Source organism: Echinops telfairi, unplaced genomic scaffold (genome assembly GCF_000313985.2).
Source record: "Echinops telfairi isolate 266 unplaced genomic scaffold, ASM31398v2 ScPeMD7_9;HRSCAF=40, whole genome shotgun sequence".
In the NCBI taxonomy this organism is placed as follows: domain Eukaryota; kingdom Metazoa; phylum Chordata; class Mammalia; order Afrosoricida; family Tenrecidae; genus Echinops; species Echinops telfairi.
The window spans coordinates 98,183,143-98,202,697 of record NW_022103906.1 but is presented as its reverse complement, the minus strand read 5'-3'; the positions used below and the strand labels follow the sequence as shown (position 1 = coordinate 98,202,697).

The 19,555-nt window shown below is 45.6% G+C and overlaps 1 long non-coding RNA gene across 1 annotated transcript; it reads left to right on the top strand.

The window, feature by feature from the left end:
• Window positions 1-7,164: 7,164 nt before the first annotated feature.
• LOC123521301 lies at window positions 7,165-12,175 on the top strand. The gene is made up of 3 exons (XR_006679763.1): window positions 7,165-7,239; window positions 10,522-10,608; window positions 11,654-12,175. It is a non-coding gene; the product is annotated as an uncharacterized LOC123521301 (long non-coding RNA).
• The last annotated feature ends 7,380 nt before the right edge of the window (window positions 12,176-19,555 follow it).

The following is a 19,555-nucleotide window of genomic DNA, read 5'->3' as shown; positions in this document are numbered from 1 at the left end:
TGAGTCAGTGAATGAATAAGCATCTCAGCGCTGGCAGGGGTCTCCACACAGGTGCTCCAGTACCCAGGGCTGCATCGGGATAGGTCCATGTGGCTTTTCCTCAGGGATGTCTTGCAAGAAGTGAGCCTTGCCAGATAAAGCAGGGAACTGGCTAAGGCAGCCGCACCTTGGTCCAACCATCAGAAAGCAAGAGACCCAAGAACTCGAAAAGCGAGGCTCACTGAGCCATTTATCTCTCCGCCCTTTAATTTACCCCATGTGTTTATTGGCCAGGTTGGCACAATAAACTAACTACCTCACATGCCCTACAAGAAGTGCTAAAAAGGAGTCCTTCAGATGGAAAGAGCATTAGACATAATTCAGAACTGTACAAAAAAATCCAGTAATGGTAATTTCATGGGTGAATACAAGGACCAGTTCTATGGCAATATTTTGTTGCTAATTGTTATAGCTTACATATTTTATAATGAGAAATATATAAAATTAATATGAACACATGATATCAAGACAGGATTCATAAAGATGTAATTGATCATGATTATAATGAGAAGGATGGAGCACCCGTGTGGAGACCCCTGCCAGCGCTGAGATGCTTATACATTCACTGACTTGACTTTCCTCCTGCAGTCGGCATCACTGCATGTGTTTTGTGAGATGGAGGAAGACTGTGGATTGGTGTTGGACATATGGGTTAATGTTGGACTTGTGGGCTTGGGCAGCTCTGGGTTGGGATGTTTTCTTGATGTGCACTTAACCTTTATATAAAACTCTCTATTATACATGAGTTTCTGTGGATTTGTTTCTCTAAAGTACCCAGACTAACACAGCATGTCTAGTGGTTATAAACTCAGCATTTGTTACTCTGAAGATGTCTTGGATTAGCTTTCTTCCTTGAAGGGCAGTTTTACCCAATGCAAGTTCTCCTCACTATCTGTGGTAGTTACATAATCTAGTGTCAAATTAGGACTTGGGAGGATTAAGAGTGAAGGGGTGGAGTCTAGTGTGTCAATCAGATCATAGCCAATGAGGCCTCTTGTGTGGGCATGGCCTCCTGAGAATTCTGGGAATTCCTGATTTTCCTCTTTGGAGACAGGAGACATTCTCTCTCTCTGCTCACTGCCTGCAGGACATCCCTGAGGACAAGACACATGGCACTACGCTGATAGACCCCATGCCCTGGGAACTGGAGAAGCCACATGGAGACCCCTGCCAGCACCGAGATGCTTACAATGCTACTGGATCCAAGACTTTCTACCCACTGGCCTGTGATTGTCCAGTATTCAGCATCATTGCATGTGTTTCGTTAGTCTGAAGAGGACTTTATAGATTAGTGTCAGACATATGGCCTAGTATCGGACTTATGGGCTTGGACTGGACTGGGTTGGGTTATAAAACTCTGTCTCAAAAAAAAATTTAAAAACTCTCTTATATACATATGAGTTTTTATATACATATGTGGATTTGTTTCTCTAGTCTACCCGGACTAACACACTATCCAAAAGTACAGCATTCTTATAAAACTTTTCACCAGTCATAACGGTGAGAAATGAAGCAGCAATTACCAATAATTTATCTGGGAATTTTTTTTTTTTTTTAGCATTCTCAGACCTCCAAAAAATAACCCACCAAATCATGCCAAAAACACAAAACCTAAAATGCTACTAACGTATAGCGTTAACAGGAGCCCTGATGACGGTGGGCTGCCAATTGCAGGCAGCAGTTGGAAACCACAAGCCATTCTGCAGGAGAAAGACGGGCTTTCCACTCTCCTAGAGCTACATACAGTCGTGGAAACTCAGGGCAATGCTGCTCTGTCCTACAGGGTCGCTGTGAGGCAGCATGGACTCTGGCGCCGAGTTTGGTTTTGAATGGGGTTGGCAGATACGGTTCAAAGCAAATGCGGCTTAAACAGCTCTCTGCAAAACTAACATTGAATCCTTTTTTCACTGTGTGGCAGAGTAACCAGCCTCTGACTATATCACAGGTCCGTGGGCACAACTGTACAGCAATAATATATAAAGATCACAGCAGTCATAGAGGATAGGAGAGGTAGGAGAGAAGATGAAATAAAGGAGTCAGACACATTTCCTGGTAGCATGCTCACCTCAGCTGCTCTTGGGGGTCCACATGGAGATGGGAGGCGAGAGGAGGAGAGAGAGGGTCTTTACTGTTTGGGGGGCTTTGATAGGTAGCCATTAGTCATGTATATTTAAGAGTTACATACGTCACAAGGTGGGTGGTAATCACAGTAAAGTCCCTGAGCTCACAGGTGAGGAAAGCCAATACTTGCATTGGGGGAAGGCGTGAGGGGGGATGGGTGCCACAGCGGGAGGAGAGAGTCAAATAAGGTCTGCTTCTACAGGGAGACAGAATCCACCATGTGCTCACTCAAGGCAGCATCACTGTTAGGGGAGAAGCTGTGGGAGTGACATTTAGAGCAGGATAATGTGCTTGGACTTTATCTCTAATTCAGCTTTCCAGATTCCCTCTGCTATAAGTTAGGGGATAGAGTCCTGGTCATATTTCCCTCAGCGTGCGGTTCCCACAACGGTGCACATTTGTTTGACCCATGGAAGTGACGGTCCTGAAGACTTCTTTCAGCGGCATCAAGTGGTACTTAAGCAGACCTCTTGTTTGATAGGTCTTCGCCCCCCCCCCCCACTCCACCCCCAGCACTTTTAAAAGGTCCCATTCCACTACCTCTTGCCTCCAAGATTTCTGAGGAGAAATTCATCAGTGCTTAATCTTAATGAGGAGCCGTTGTTGTGCCAGTTCACTTCTTTATCTGTCGTTTTTGAGAGTGTGATTTTAATGCATCTTGTGGACCTTTTGGGAGGGTTTCTTACTTGGAATTAATTGAATTTCTTGGACTTGTAGATTCATGACCTTCCTCATTCCTTCAAATATCTTCTCTCCTGTCCTCTCTTCTCCTGGGATTATCGAGCTGTGAGTGTTGACTGGATGGGATTCTACAATTCTACTGGAATTTGCCTTCTTTTTCGCTTGTTCTTCAGACTCAACGACTTCGTCCGCCGTATCTTCCAGCTCGTGTGTTTTTCTGCCAGATCAAATCTGCCAATGAGTCCTTCTCCCTAGTTGTTAATTTCAGCTATTGTATTTTTTTAATTCCAGTGTTTGTTTGGTTCCTTTTTATAATGTCTCTCTTTTGACTTACATTCTCATTTTACTCATATGTTGTTTTGTGGTTTCATTTATTTATGTATTTTTACATCATTTTGTTAGGGGCTCATACAATTCTTATCACAATCCATACACATATCAATTGGGTAAAGCACATTTGTACATTCACTGCCCTCATCATTCTCAATAACTTTGCTCTTCACTTAAGCCCCTGACATCAGCTCCTCATTTTTCCCTTCCCTCCCCACTCCCTCATGAACCCTTGATAATGTATAAATTATTATTTTGTCATATCTTGCCCTGCACGACGTCTCCCTTCACCCACTTTCATTTATTTATTTTTAATGGCAAGTACTAGCTTTATTTTTAAAAGTTATATATGCTAGAAAAAAAGAATAAATGATACATGTAAATAATTTACCAAACACTTTTTTTTGCTTATAGGTGCAAATGATCTTTAAATATATTTCTCTGAGTATCTTTGACACAATTTTTTAAATGTCTGCTAATCTATCCAAGCTTCCATAGAGACAAATTCCCTTTGTTTAATGCTGAATAAGTCATCCTTTCCAGTTTCTTTGTTTAATTTACTTTTTGTTACATTTTTCTTGAAACTTGTACATTAGAATACGATAAAGTGCTAGCATTTTTTATTCTTCCATATGTTTCTGCAGCAACTCCTGAAAGTGCTGATTCTTGCTGGAGACCTCTTCAGTCTGCTCAACGCTCCTTCTCCTGCTGGGAGAGCTCTGATTAAAGCAGACTGATAGCCAGTCCTTCCGGCCCCTCCCAGGCCCACGAGAGCAGACAGTGAGGAGTCGGCCAACAAGCTCGGCCCCACTTGCCGAGAGGCGAGATAAGAGAACCTTCTTTTGGAATTGAGAGCCATGGTTAGGTCGGGAAGAGCAGGGACAGTAGAGAAAGAGGCTTTCCCCCCACTGAAGAGGTGCTTTCTCTCTTTTCAGTGTGTGGCTCATCGTAGCTGTTGCTATCCATCGGCTCTTCCAGAGTCCTCAGGAGGGTGAGTGCACGGTCCAGGTAGGTTTTTTGGTTGCTCAGATGGGCATGCCAGGACCTAAGCCCTACACACATTATCATCTTCCCAGATGGCTCTCATTTTTTGTTTCAATTTGAAAATGCTCTAAGTTATGAGGTATTTTATCACACAGCCATTACCATCATTTTTTTAATGAACAAGATATTTGTTAACAATTGGAAAAGTAGTTTCTTCCAGACCTTATATTTTCTTTTCTTTTTTTTAACCTTATATTTTCATTCTACTTCCTCACATATTGTTATCTGAATGTGGACTGTTATTGAAAGATTTTCTTAACCACTATTTTCTATCTTTCTGTTTTACATATATATATATATATATATATTTTATGTTTCCCTGACTCTAAGTATTAAGATATTTCTTCTAGGTACAGTTCACAGCTGAAGTATTTCTTTTGCCTTGTAATTATTAGCAATATATAACTGGCCTAAATAAGCATGTTCTAACATGTAATGATTATTGTTCATTAGAAATGCCTCTTTTTCCTCTACATATTTCATTAATCTGTGGTTGAATATTACTTGTCTAAGATAATAAAAGCTCAGCACCAGTTCTCTTTCGGTTTTAATTCTGGTGGGTGAGCTGATGAAACATTTGTTTTCATGACTACAAAGAACACAGGCAGTGAGAGATAGCTCAACAGAGTGCCACTCACCTGACATTCTGAGTTAAATATTAAAATCATCAAAAACCATTTTCCCTTTTCCATTCCCTATCAGCTGATGATTAGATATTTCTGGCCTTTGTTTCTCTACCTTATTTTTTAAATTTTACGTACCGTATTTATTTTTATTAAAAGATCATTTTATTAGGGGCCCTTACAGCTCTTAAAATAATGTATACATAAATTATAAGAAGCATATTTGTACATACGTTGCCATCATTATTTTATAAGCACTTACTTTCTATTTGAGCCCTTGGTATCAGCTCCTCTTTTCCCCCTCACTCCCCCGCCTTGTGGCCCCTTGATAAATTATGTTATTATTTTCATATCTTAACATCGACTGCTGTCCCCCTTCCCCCACAGTTTCTGTTGTCCATCCACCTGCGGGGCGGGGGTGAGGTGGGGTTATGTGTCATTAATTGCGGTCTGTTCCCCCTTCCTCCTCTCCTTTCCCTACCTTCCCCCTACCCTCCTGGTATCGCTACTCTCATTCCTGAACCTGAGGGGTTTTCTTTACTTTCTTTTGAAAGCAAAAGATTGGAGATTCTCACTTATATTAGGAGCGTTCATCTTCTCTACACACTTCTAACTGATCCTTTGTCTGGAGTCTTGAAATATGATTCCAGGTGGGTGAGAAGGTATGTTTTCTGTTTGTTTGTTTCCCTTAAAAAAATAAAGTTGAAGAAAGACAATTATAAAAAGAGTTCGGAAAGGGGAAACTAGGAAATTTGGAAGGTTTAGAACTAGAAATTTATTCCCTTTTAATTATCCTCAGCCCCTAGAAGGTCATTATAAACTGTAATTTGAAGATCACAGATTGGTGGGATTTCTGGTATGCTTCAGCAGATTAAATGTGATTAGCAAAGAGAAAATAAGTTTTAGGAGTTCTGGTGGTGTAATAAGTTACACTTGGGGCTACTAACCCCAAGGTCAGCAGTTCAAAACCACCAGCCACTCCAAAGGAGAAAGATAAGGCTTTCTGCTCCCATAAAGATTTCTAGTCTCATTGGGCTTCTACTCAAGTACTCCCTCAATGCAAGAACACTTTGTTCTATTAACCTGGCATTCCATAATGCTCACCTTCCTGACACCATCGCTGAAGACAAAGCTGAAGACATAAGCAAATGTGATGAAGAAAGCTGATGGTGCCTGGCTATCAAACGATAGAACATCTGGGGTCTTAAAGGCTTGAAGATAAACAAACAGTCATCTAGCTGAGAAGCAACAAAGCCCACATGGAAGAAGCACACCAGCCTGTGGGATCACAGGGTGTTGATAAGATCAGGTATCAGGCATCAAAGACCCAGAACAAAAAATCATATCCTTGTGAATGAGGGGGAGTGTGGAGTGGTGACCCAAAGCCCATCTGTAGGCAAGTGGACACCCCCTTACAGTAGGGTCTTGGGGACGAGACGAGCCAGTCAGGGTGCAGTGTAGCACCGATGAAACATACAAGTTTCCTCTAGTTCTTTAATGCTTCCTCTCCCCCACTATCATAACCTCAATTCTACCTTACAAATCTGGCTAGACCTGAACATGTACATGGGTACAAATAAGAGCTGGAAACACAGGGAATGCAGGACAGATAAACCCCTCAGGACCAATATTGAGAGTAGCCATACCAGGAGGGGAAGGAGAAGGTGGGGGGAGATAGGGGGAACCAATCACAATGATCTACCTATAATCCCCTCCCAGGGGGATGGACAACAGAGTAGTGGGTGAAGGAAGACATTGGTCAGTGTAAGACATGAAAAAAATAATAATTTATAAATTATCAAGGGTTCATGAGGGAGGGGAAAAAATGAGAAGCTGATACCATGGGCTCAAGTAGAAAGAAAAAGTTTTGAAAGTGATGGCGGCAACAAATGTGCAAATGTGCTTGACACAATGGATGGATGGATGGGTTGTGATAAGAGTTGTACGAGCCCCCAATAAAAGAATTTTTAAAAATTAATTTAAAAAAATATTTACAGTCTCTGAAAGTGGAAGGGGCAGTTCTATTCCATCCTATACTGTGGCTATGAGTCAGAATTAACTTGCTTTTACAAAATTATAATAATTTATGAATTATGAAGGGTTCATGATGGAGGGGGGAGGGAGGAGTGAGGGAGAAAAATGAGGAGCCGATATTAAGGGCTCAAGTAGAAAGCAAATGTTTTAAGAATGATGATGGCAACAAATGTACAAATGTGCTTGACACAACAGATGGATGGATGGAATGTGGTAAGAGTTGTATGAGCCCCCAATAAAATGATTAAAAAAAAAAAGAATGAACTACTTTCACCTTTCCTTCTTTTCTGCGGTTTGGTTATTTTGGCTGGACAAGAAGCCCTCGCCCAGCGTCTCCCTATGGAGACAGAGGATGTTTCGGGGTGCGGTGAGTGAAACTCTTGCTATGACTTGTATCCATGTCCCGGTAACTCCTACCACTGATTGGGTGGAACGTGCAATAGGCTAGGAGCCCTGGGGGTGTCGTGGGTGCTAACAAGACCAGTTCAAAACCACCAGCGGTTCTTCAGGACAAAAATGAGGCTTTCTACACCCAGAAAGAGCATCCGTTCCAGAAACCCACGGGGATGGTTCTACTTTGTCCTCCAGGGTCTATGTAAGTCAGAATCAACTTGATGGTAGTGAGTTTATGCAAACAGGGTGTGTGTAGCATTAATAGAGGGGACTGGTCAGTTTTAGTTACCATCCCCTTGTACATAAGGATGAGCAATTTTTGAAGCAGAGAAAAACAAACCCAGTACCACTGGAAAGCCACTGGTCTCCTCTGGCCTCGGGTCTCCATGTGTGGGTGTGAAGTGCCCTGAGGGTGCCCATGAAAAACCTGAAACTGCTTCTATCCCAGGGGTTCTCAATCTGTGGGTCTCGACCCCTTTGGGGGTTGAACGACCCTTTCACAGGGGTCACCTGATTCATAACAGTAACAAAATGACCGTGATGAAGTAGGAACGAAAATAATTTTATGGTTGGGGGGTCACCACAACACAAGGAACTGTATGGAAGGGTCGCAGCATTAGGAAGGTTGAGAACCAGTGCTCTATCCTTTATAAAACTCACTTGGATTGCAAACCAGGCTTCAGAGTGAATTTTTTGTCTCTCGAAGCCAAGGACTGGAGGTATTTCCACCCGAAAAACGTAAAATTCTTTCCACAGACTTATTGTTTTTACTCCAACCATAAAAGCTGAGATCAACAAGATCAATTTACTGAAAGTAAACTGCTGGAGATGGATGACTGTATTTTAATAAGTTTGTCTGATTTCCACTGGTTGTCTCTCTTCTAGACTTCAGATTGCTGTCATTACCACTTAACACAGAGATGCAAATTCCAGATCTAAGGAGCCTTAGTGGTGCTGTCAGTTGTGTTCAGTTGCTAACACAAGATTGGTCGTTCAAATCCACAAGCCTCCCCACAGGAGAAAGATGAGATTATCCGCTCCCTTAATGATTTACAGCCTCAGAAACCCTTACGCAGGGTCATGATTGATTTCCATTTCCAAGATAATTAATTATTGCTGAGTAAAGTGAAACTCATCAAAAGATCATTGCTACAGTCTTAAAGCATACTCACTTTTGTATTTTAATTCAAGAATTGAGAAATTCAAGTAAGATGGGCATAGCCTTTGAGAGGATGAATGACCGTTTAACAATCCTTTTGTCATTAACTGGAAAAGAAAGGGTTTTCTTATGGGCTGGGGTAATTGGAAAGCATACATTAAAAGGATGCTTTGTGACCCATCCAAAGCAAAGCAGAGTGAAAAATCTCCAAGATGCAAGGAAGCATTTAGTCCAGTGGTTCCCAACCTTCCTATTACAGTTCCTCATGTTGTGGTGACCCCCAACTGTAAAATTATTTTCATTGCTACTTCATAACTATAATTTTGCTACTGTTATGAGTCGGGCGATCCCTGTGAAAGGGTCTCGACCCACAGGTTGAGAACCGCTGCTTTGATGCTTTGAGGTTGATGCTCAGAATGAGTCCAAGGACTAGTGACCACATGCACCACAAGCTGAGACCAGAACTCTGTGGCACCTGGTGACCATACTGACCACACTGGACGGAATCATTAGAAGGTCCGGAATGGACCAGAAAGGTGTCCTGATGGCACTGTGGATGAAGTGTTGGGCTACTCTACCTGAATGGTTGGTGGTTCAAACTCACCAGCTGCTCCACCAGAGAAAGGTGAGGCTGTTTGCTTCCATCAAGATTGATAGCTTGGAAGCTGTATGGTCTGCTCTGTCCTATAGTCACGATGAGTTGGGATTGACTCAATGACAGTGGGTGGACAGAGTGGAAGAAAAATGAGCAAAATTCGGAAGCATGAAAAGACCAGGCTTACTGGTCTCACAGAGACTGCCAGACAATGAGACTGGCCCTTAAGACACCTTTCAAGCCTGGATGCTGTGGCTTAGCTTTCGGCTGCACAACGCACAGGCCTGCACGGTGACCACCACCAGAAAGACCGAAGTACGAGATGACAAGGCAGCCCCTGCCCGAGACTATCGCTCAGAATGCAGGAAGGCCTGGGAAGAGTGGCACAGAAAACACGCAGGGTGGTAAGAGTGCAGAGAGAGTATGGGGACTGCAACCAGGGCCATGGAATCCAAGGTGTGTGCTTGTGGATAGAAACCCAACTGACTCCACAGCTGTCATGCCCATCACAGTGGAAAGCTTCACAAACTAAAGAAGTGAGAGCAAGAGAGAAAAAAACGCTCAGAGGGATTCCGCTTTGCACAGACAGCATGGAGGGCCACATGTGGCCGTCCTGCTGCCACGAGGCAGATGTCAGACAGGCCTCCACTCGGCTCCCTGACACGGACGGCCCCTCCCACAATACTCTGCTTCTAGGCTGGGTTCCATCCCTCCTGGCTCTGGCCACCCAGAACTTGCAGACAAAACAGTTATTAAGAGTGTGTCTTGTGGAAGTTAATAGGTAATCACAAGTCAGGATCAGTCAACGGTAATGGCACAGTGGTGCGCGCACAGCAACACCTCTTTTCAGCCAGCAGCCAAAAGCTCTCTCAGGCACGCGGTCTCTTGGCTCCTGCTTCTAGGGGCCAGGGAGCCAGGGCACTGTTCTGCCTCAGTCTCTCCTCCGGTCTGTCACGTGGTCTCCTCCACAGTCTCTGGTGCCTCTGGCACTTGAGAAAAAGAAAAAAGGTCCCGGGCTTCGGATTCTGGCTTTTCCAGGCCCTCTGCTGGGAGACGACATGGTCTGAATTGAGCTCATCTGGCTCAGATTGGGGCCCACCCAGGTGTACCACCCACTTAGGTGCACTGCCCCTTCCTGGCTTGGAGCTTGAATTTTGGAGCATGCCCAGTGGACACCTGATCCCTGTTCTGACTCCCTGACAGAATCTCTGTTAGTGCAGGGCCCCTTTCTAGCAGCCTGTGGATCGCATCATTTCTCATGGGGTTTTACTGCTACCATCTTGTTTTCCATCTCCAATTCCCCCCTCATTTGTTTGAGGAAGATGCTTCCTGTACCTTCGCTATCTTGAATGTTAAGCCCTTTGAATACCTTATTTATTCAAAAAATAATCCTACTCCGATCAAGCCAATTCTTATTGATAGCAACCCTGTAGAACGGTGCCATGGGGCGTCTCAGGGTGCAGGTTGTTCTGGAAGCCGACTTCTACATCTTTCTTTTTCAGGATGACTGGTGGGCTTCAACCACCAACCGTCAAGTTACCAGCTGAGCTCTTTAACCACAGTCCCAGGACTCCCTCAAAAACTAATAGGTATATACACTTATTACTTGCCGAGCAAGGTTTGGATAATGTTAATGGGAACATTCTTTGGCAGCCAAAACTAAGGGGGAATTTAATGATATATTCTTTAAAGTGAAACATCCAAAAACGTATGGCTACAGAAGGATGAAGCTAAAAGTTTGTAGATAGATAAATATAGAAATCCAGTCACTTATATTTCTAAAGTTAATTCTCACAACTACACAAGTATGGGTACAATCTTTTATCACGATGGACAGAGAAGTAGCCACTCGGGGCAGTTGTTATTTACCGCCCCCCCCCCCCCCCCCCCCATCACTTTCTCCTCTTCTTCTTTTTGGCTCTACACCAACCAAACGAGGGCTTACAGCCTTCCTCACTTCCTCTACAATGCTAAGTACCCCTACACTTATATGCTTTTTTGAACAAATCTATATAAAGCCAGCATTTTTAAAGCACTGAGTCAACCCTCCTACCTCTGTTAAGATAAGAGCCCCACTTAATAGAGTATGACTGTGTACAAGTTTTGTTTGTTTTTAATTTTATTTTTAAATTTTATTTATTTATTTTAAAAATAATTTTATTAGGGGCTCATTTTACGAGGGGCTCATACAACTCTTATCACAATCCATACACACATCAACTGTGTAAAGCACATTTGTACAAAGTTTTGTTTGTTTTTTAATAGGTCTTTCATGTTCCAAGAACTCTAGCTTCCAAGGTTTTAGTTCAGAAGTTTTAACTCATCCCAGATGTTTTTAGAAAGAAAAATATATTATAGATGGGGGAAATTGGAGATATTTCAGGATTATCACTGGTAAACAGAAGGTTCTTAGGGGAATTGTTGTAATGGTCAAGAAAAAAGCAGGCCTACTTGAAACTTGAGTTTCAAGTTCAAAAAGAAGGAAGTTGGCCATCCATGATTATAATGAATCATAGTATTATTTCAAAAAGAATCATTTCCAAAATTTTGGTAACTGCCTAGCACACACACAGACAGATTTTGTGGGCCTCTTTCTCCTCATGCATCCTCTCCCCATCACCGTGTCCTTTGCAGGGGTAACCTGGACGCTGCTCATCAGACCGCAGGGTTCCAGATTGTGTGCTACGCAGAACATCGGGCCATGTGTCAGCTTTGCCGCTTCTTGCCTTTGACATCTCAGATGAACTGAACCACATGAATAACTGAACAGAGCAGATGGGATAATGAGAACGAATGGAACTGTGTGCTGGCTTGAAATGCCCTCCGGTTTGAAGAGGCCAAAATTTCATTCCTTTGAGGTTGACAGAGAAGAAATGGTCGCCAGGGACCCGTTTGACCATGGCCACAGCACTGAACAGAAAAAGCCTGTTCAGTGCTCTTGAGGAAAGCCGAACTCAGTGACTGAGCGTTTACAATGTCAGATTCCAAGAAAACTGAAGAGCTCTGTCTGTATCTTTGCCGTCCAAGGATGGATTGTCAAGATGACGCAGCACAGAGGCAGGCGCGCAGGATGTGCTACTTGTTGGCTTTTCAAAAATGGAGATGGGGCCTTTTGCTGAACTTTTTTTTTTAAATAAAGGTTTCGTTCTGGAATAAGTTTAGATTGACCAAGAAGTTTCAAAAATAGTACAGAGCTCTCATATGCTTTTGTAAAAGCAGCCTTGGGGGCCACACGTGACCTCTTCTTGCTCCAGAGGCTGACAGGCCAAGGTCCGACTTGCCCTGCCTTCCAACCATCCTCCGGAGTCTGACCCCACCACCCCTCCCACCACACTCCTGTGCCTGGGTTCTACAGGTCACGGCACTGGCCCCCAGGACTCACAGGTGACCCTCATGATTGTACACAGGTTACAATTCAGGTGAGCAGTGCTCAGGATACCGCCGCTCAGCAGGAGTTTCTTCTCCGCTGGGCTGCAGGCAGTCTCTCTCTGGCCTTCAGACCCTTGGCCTGGCCTGGGCCCTGCTTGGGCAGTGCCACAAAGCTCTTCTAGGGCTGCCAGTAAATGCCCAAGAGCACGCCACTCCACTGTCAGCCTGAACGTGAGGGCACTCAGCGCCAGCTGTCAGCCCGCAAACCCAAGCCGGCCTCCGGCCCCAGGTCGCTCAGCTTTCCCTGCTCTGTGGGCTGGAAGCCCACTGTTCTGTCATGCTCACTCCTGTCTCTGCTCGTTTCTGCTGTTCCCACGCTTCTGCTGCTCCTGTCCCGTGAGAAGTGTCTGCTGGATCCAGGAGGTTCCATGCACGGGGACCTCGGGGCCAAGCTCACTCTCTGCTCCGGGCTCTTCTCTGCTGGTCATCAGGCCCCTGCTTCCTGTTCCTGAGATGACAGACTTTATACCAGCAGATGGTAAGCACAGCCTGGTGAACAATGACTCAGGCCTCACAGTCAGTCTCTTCCCCCACGTTTTCACCCAGACCCATGGGGCACGAAGCTTGTTTGAGGAGAGGAACCGAGCATGCATGCGGCTTGAAGTGCTATATTCACGAACTGCCACTCCTCCCTCTTCTTTCCTTCATGCTAACATTACACAGTCATGGCTCATTTGTCAAAAATAAAAACATCAACATTGGAAAATGACTACTAAGTCCAGTCATTGTTCGGATGTCACAATGCTGCCACTGGCATCCTTCTGTTCCAGGATCGTCGTTCGCCCAGTGTGAGGCCAGAGTGCCGTTTCTGAACATTCCTTAGAGTGGTCCTCTGCCCTCATTTTTCAGTTGCCTCTGTAAAACCCCACCGTAATTTTAAAACCAGTAGGGAGAAACCTGGTGACCAGAGGCATTTTGGATTTCTGTTTAACACTGGGGAGAAAGCATTTCCTCTGTGAGGAGAACAAGGCAGTGCCCTAGTCCAGCTCCGGCCTTGCCAGCAGACCCCTCAGTGAGAGAATCGCAGTCCAAGTACCGGCCCTTCCCAGCCTTGCGGCTCTCTCTACAAAGGATGTGGATGGCGGGGTGTCCCGTTCATCTGTCCAGGATCCATAGCCCACCTTTGTGATTCCGTGATGTATCCTTCCACCAGTCAGGACTGCTCTGTTCCTTGAAGATCCCGTGGGAGCTTCAAAGCCAGAGCATAAGCTTTGGGGCGAAGCTGTGGGAATCGGATGCTCTTCCGGCACTCACTGCGTCCCTGGGAGCTCCCAGCCTCACGTGTCAAAGGGAGCAAAAAGGACAGACTGCAAGGACTTGAATTAGTCTGATTTCTCTTAGAGATTTAGGGAGGAATTGTAGCATTTTAAAACAGCTGTTGGGGCAAACGATGCCCAAAGGGAGACCAGCAGCCATTGATGATGCAGGTGGCTGGCCATGCAGTGCCCGGCTGCGGGAGATGATGTCAGGTAGCCTGCAGAGCACAGGGAGAGAAGATGTTTCCCTGGTGTCTGTTCCCCCGTCCACTGCTAATTCTCATTTTGTATCACATCTCACGTGACTTCGTATGTCTTCCTCAAGGGGTACCATCTTGGCTCTGAAGCCCCGAGGCCCGCCTCCTCTGACAGCTCCCACTAGGTACAGACCCACACCAAGGGTTGCCCTCTCCCCTCTGTTCTCAGCCTGGGGGAGGAGCTCTTCCCATCTTGGTCCAGACCAGGGACCACGTGGCACGAGGCCAGGGTATTAACTCCATGTCCACGTTCACAGGACCCCATCTCATCCGGTCCAGCGAGTCCAAATCAAGTGGGCGGCAGGGAGGGTTTTGTTGTTTTTAACATTTTGAATCCATGATCTGTCCCAGGAAAAGAAAAGAGCTGGTTCCCTGTCTTGAAGGATGTATGATTCATTTGCTGTTTGCTTTTCACCAATTCCAGTTTATTCCTGCTGTGGGAGAATAGTAAAATCCACAAGTAATCCGCACATTTTCAACCTGGTCCAGCAACTAAACTGTCCTCCTCACTTTGCCAGTGACTGCCATCAGGGGGCTGTGTGCCCGCCCAGGTGCCTCTGCCTCTTCCCTCCTCTCCCCTGCCCTGCCCACTGGCAGGGAGCCTCTGTGAGTCATCCCAAGATCAGGAGATCAAGTGGGGAGACCAAAGAAAAGCAACAATGCCCTGGGTAACCAAGGCCCAAACACAACTTGTCAGCACCTCAAGGGTGTTTTATACCTGTGAAACTGCTCGGTAATTTTCCAGAAAGACATTGGTTTGGGGGCCAAAGAGTGGTGCCCGCCCCCACCCAGCAGTTTCTCAATAAAAATGTATTAAATAAATACAGATGCAGAGAGCCCCTAGCCCCTGGCTGATGAGCAACTAGCCCACCCTGATAAAAAAAAATGGACCATTTGCCTAGCTTAGGAAAATAAGAGGCGATAGAGTTGTCTCACAAGACTGCAGCTGCAGACCCCTGGGGGGCAGGCTTCACATAGTAATGTAGTAATGCATGTGAATCCTGTGCACGCGTACACACACACACACACACACACACTATTGTGTGGTGAGCATCTGCACAGCAGACCACAGCTTTCTAGCAGGGAGCCAAGACAGCAGGGCCTAAGAACCAGATCAGTGAGATGTGCTCATGAAAACATCTTAGAAACCAGGTTATAGAAACACTCGTTTCCATGCTGTCCAGATTATGCCTGGCAATCAAGTGAGACCTGCGGGCCCGGCGGGGCCTTGCATGGACCAGTGTAGGGCTAACAGAAGCCTCCGAAGGAACCTCAGCTGCCAATGTCCTGGGACTTTGCTGTACGGTGGTGGCCTGTGTGTTGCTGGGATGCCGGAGCTGTGTCACTGGTATTTCATATAGCAGCAGGGTCACCCCAAGTGAACAGGATTCCGCAGAGCTTCCAGACTGAGAACAACGATGAGGGACCAGTAGGCTGTGCAGTGCAGAGCAACTAGCCAGTGAAAACCGTATGGACAGCATTGGAACACTGTCAGTTACTGAAAACTTAAGAAATAGAAGTAGAATATTGTCAGAGATAGTGCCAGAAAAAAACTCACTGCCCCCGTGTCAAGACCGACTTACAGTGACCCCACAAGATAGGTTAGAACTACCCCGTGAGCTTCTAAGACTGTAACTCTTTACAGGAGTAGAAAGCCCCGTCTCCCTCCAGAGGAGCAGCTGGTGGTTTTGAACTGACTGCAACCCAACACGCCAACAGGGCTCCTCCATCTGGTCAGAAGGCACTCGCTCAAAAGATGCGTGAGGAAGAGCTGTCTCCTCAAAGTAGTGAGCCTTACCGACTCCGATTGGGACAGCCTGTGGGAAGAGAGCCTTCAGGGCCTTCGTTTGCTGATGAGATCTGACTCAAAATGAAAAAAAGCTTCAAACACCAATTAGCGATTGAACCTGGCATGTAGGAAGTGTAGGTCTAGGAAAATTGGAAGTCGTCAGAAGTGAAAAGGAATGCATGCAGATTGATCCTCTGGGTATTAGTGCGCCGAAATGGGCTTGCACTGGCCATTTAGAATCGGCAATCAAAAGGTTTGCTATGTTGGGAAAAACCCAAGCCAGAGGAGTGGCATTGCTTACATCTGCAAAAAAGGACATCTCAAGAAATATCTTGAAGTACAGGAAAATCCAATCAATGAAACTATTATTCAAATGAGGCACCAGCCAGTGGTGCAGAAATTGCAAAATACCACCAGTATCTTTGGTCTGAAACGGATCAAACACACAATCATGATGCACTGATAATTACTGGCAATTGGAATGCAAACGTTGGAAACAGAGGAAGGCACAGTGGTTGGAAAGTATGGCCTGAGGGACAGGGACGAGGCTGGAGAGCCCACGGTAGCATTTTGCAGACCAATGATGTCTTCGTAACAGGTTTCTTTTCAATAACACAGAAGGCGACTACACATGCGGGCCTCTCCAGACAGTACACGAGGAAGTCAAATTGCTTGCGTGGGAGGAGATGATGGGGAAGCTCAAGGACAACTAAAATCAGGCCAGGGGCCAACTACGACTTAGACCAACTGTGAGTCAATTGTTCGTATGCAATTTCAGGTGAAGCTGAGGAAAATCAAAATCAGTCTGCCAGAGGCAAAATACGTTTAGTCTGCCCCACCCGGCTCTCGAGAAGATCTCCAGAAGAGATCCAGTGCACTACGCACTGGTGACAGACCCGATGAGCTGTGGTGACGTCAAGGACATCTTTCACGAAAAATGCAAAGGGTCATTAAAAAACGAAACAGGAAAGAAAGATAAGATCAAAATGGATGTCAGAAGAGACTCTGAAGCTTGCCTTTTAATTGTAGGGTAACTGAAGGAAATGGAAGAAAAGAGGAAACCAAAGAGCGAAACAGAAAATTTCGAAATGAACTGTGCAAAGACCTAGAGTTAGAAAGACCAAAAAAGGAGTAACACACGGTGTATCTGAAACGGAAATGTTTCAAAAACTCAAGCCTCGAGTCTCAGTATTGAAATATTCTATGGGAAATATATATTTAATGATGCAAGAAGCATCAAAGAAAGATGGAAAGAATACACAAGTTACTGTACCAAAAATAACGAGTTGGCATTTGACCATTTCAAGAGAGCATATGAGCAAAAACCAATGCTACGGAGAGAAGTCCACGCTGCACTACAAGCAGTAGCCAACAACTAGCTCTAAGAACTGATGGCACACCAATCGACGTGTTACCACAAGCTGACAAGGCACAGGAAGCACTTACTAGTCTAGGCCAGGAAAGCTGAAAGACAGTTACTTGCCCAACTGACTGCAAGAGATCCCTATTTGTATCCATTCCAAAGAAAGGTGACCACAGAATGCCCACATTATAGAACAGTATCACCGCGATCATGTCAGTATAATTCCACAGCCACAATTGCAGCAGTACATGGACGGGAAGCCGCCCAAGGTTCAGGCCAGATTCAGAGGAGGTGGAACAAGGGGTAGCTTGCTGAGGTCAATGGATGGCTCGTGGTTACTAGTAAAGAGTATCAGAAAGATGCTTGCATTTCACTGACTATGCAAAAGCATTTGACCATGGATCATAAAAAACTATGGACAGCCTTGAAAAGAATGGGAATTCCAGGACCCTTCATTGCGGCGCGCGCCACTCCTGTGGAACGTGTACCTGGATCAAGAGGCAGCTGTGTGAACAAGAACTGGGGAATAGTGCATGGTTTGAAATCAGGAAAGAAGCCTCCGGGTGGTGTCCTCTCCCCATACTCAGTCTGTATGATGAGCCAAGCACCAGAGAAGCCGGATTCTCTGGCGAATACGGCATCGGGACGGGGAGAAGCGTATGAACACCCTGTGGTATACAGATGACAGGAGCTTGCTTGCTGAATGCGAGGACTTGACCATCTGCTGATGAGCACCAAGGACTGCAGCCCTCAGTGGGGATTACGATGTAATGTAAAGACCGACGTGACGTCCTCACAGCTGGACCAATACGCAACATGATCCACAAAGCCTGAAGTTGTTGACTTCCTTTTCCTTGCGACCACAATCGATGCTTGCGAAAACAGCAGTCAAGAGACTAAACAACGCACTGCAGTGGATAAATCTGCTGCACATGACCTCTTTAAAGTGTTGAAAAGCAAGGATGTTACTTTGCGGACTCAGGTGTGCCTGACCCCAGCCGTGGTATTTTCAGTCACCTCATGTGCATATGAAAGTTGCACACTGACTATGGAAACGCAAAGAAAAACCGATGCATTTGAACGGTGGTGTTTGCGAAGAACACTGAAATAACATGGGCTGCCAAAAGAACGAACATCTGCTCCTTGGAAGCCAGGTAGGGGAGACTTCACGGCAAGTACCTCGGACATGTCAGCAGAGACCAGTCCCTGGAGAAGGGCAGTGAAAAAGAGGCAGGCCTTCAATCAGATGGGCCCAAACATAAGAACTATCGTGAGGATGGTGCCGAATCAAGTGGTATTTAGTTCTTTTGTGCCTGAGTTGTGTGTCAGGACAGACCGGAAGGCATGTAACCACCACCACCACCACCACCACCAGTAGCCTGGGGTCCCAGGCTAAGTATCTTGGCTGCTACCTGAAGACCAGCAATTTGAACTCAGTAGCCACTGAGGGACAACGGTGAGTCTGCTTCTGTCCAGACTTACAGCCTCAGACACGTGAGGGAGCAGGTCGTTTGATGGGGCCACTGAGTAGGAATGGACTCACTAACAGTGGGTTTAACTCACATCTGCGTGGTCAGTGTACAATTCTGTGCTTTGCTTCTAAAGGATGGACCAGCCCAAGGCCTCAGCGCACGAAGGAGCTAGCCTGGAGGGACATGACTCCCTTACTCCAACATGACGGCTGACCCAGAGCTACAAACTGGGTGTGTTTTCATTAGCACAGGCAGCCTGCTGTATGTGAGCAGCATGACTCTCCAGTGATGTGCTATTTACATGCTGCTCTGTTGAAGAAATCATTTCAAAGCAAATAGCCATGAGAAATTCCAGTTAATGAGACAAACATAAAATTCAACCCATATCAAAATGCATGCTTGCTATCTCACCCGGTTTTTTGGCTGTAACCGTTTCCAAAAGATATCCTTTGCAGAATCGTAATACATGAAATAGCTAGAGGGCCATCTTAGGAATCAGCAGGCCACCCTGGGGTTGAGAGGAGACCTTCAGTGGCTTTTGACTTCCCGTCACATGGGAAGTTAACAACAGAGGTGTCAGCCCAGGTCTCATGGATTCCAGCCCCGTGCTCTGGAGCCTGGGAGGTACGATGGCTACGTGGTTTGAATCCACGTAGTGGCACCACCAGACAGAGGCCGAGACAACTCTATGGGCTGAATTAAGAAAAAAGCCAAGACACAGATTTTTTATACCAAACAGACGTTGGAAGCTCCCGAGGCAGGTAGGGAACAGTGAGGCAGGCTGGGGAAAGAAGACTCAGCTAGACAGCAGACTGGCGGTAACTGGGTGACGTGCAATCCACAGAAATCAAAGCTGAGGGGACAGGGCTAGCTACTGGGGAGTTGGAGAAGTAGCATAAGTTGTGCATACAAAAGTTGATGAACTGAAATGTGAACCTCCACCTAATTCACAATTAAAAAAAACACACTG